The 688-nt window shown below is 45.9% G+C and overlaps 1 non-coding gene across 1 annotated transcript; it reads left to right on the top strand.

The window, feature by feature from the left end:
- Positions 1-333: 333 nt before the first annotated feature.
- TRNAH-GUG (transfer RNA histidin (anticodon GUG)) lies at positions 334-405 on the top strand. Its single transcript has one exon. It is a non-coding gene; the product is annotated as a tRNA-His (tRNA).
- Positions 406-688: the final 283 nt, after the last annotated feature.

Below are 688 nucleotides of genomic sequence, written 5' to 3'. Positions count from 1 at the left end.
CCTCCTGGCCTGGAGGAGTTTGGTCGGCCGTGGATTAAGTTTTTGCAGTGTTCACTTCCCCGACCCCAGCACTCATAGAACACTTGAGACTTGCAGGGCAGAGTGGTGGATCTTGTTAAGAAGTCTGGGCTTCTTGGTTTATGGGGAGTCTTGTCACTGGAAGCAGAGAGGTAAATATTTGCTGTGATCTGCTACTCAAAGAAAAGACCCTGATCTAACTTGAAAAGATTGGTTTTAAACAAACGCTAAATCTATCCACTCCACGGACACTTTGACCTTTTTTAAGCCTATCAGAGCCACACCAGGGTAGTCTTTTCAGAGCCCAAGTAGCTCGCTGTGATCGTATAGTGGTTAGTACTCTGCGTTGTGGCCGCAGCAACCTCGGTTCGAATCCGAGTCACGGCATTGAGGGTTGCAATGTCATGGCAGTTGGGCAGCATTTTTATTCTCACTTCTTAATATTTACATGAGTTAAGAGCTTGAACCTAATTTCAACGGTGAAATTAAATGTCTTTGAAGAACGCGTTAACAATGTTATTATTTATTTCACCTTTCTGCGCTTTTACGTTTGTGGTGGTCCTGATGTGAAAAGTATGAGCTACAGTTTGGTTTCACGGGACCTGGTCAGCAAGAGGGATGGATGTCTGTGTCTCCTGTACCTGCAGCGCCGAGGCTCCTGTACTGACGC

Source organism: Pleurodeles waltl, chromosome 12, assembly GCF_031143425.1.
Source record: "Pleurodeles waltl isolate 20211129_DDA chromosome 12, aPleWal1.hap1.20221129, whole genome shotgun sequence".
Taxonomy (NCBI): domain Eukaryota; kingdom Metazoa; phylum Chordata; class Amphibia; order Caudata; family Salamandridae; genus Pleurodeles; species Pleurodeles waltl.
This window is presented reverse-complemented; position numbering and strand designations above follow the sequence as displayed.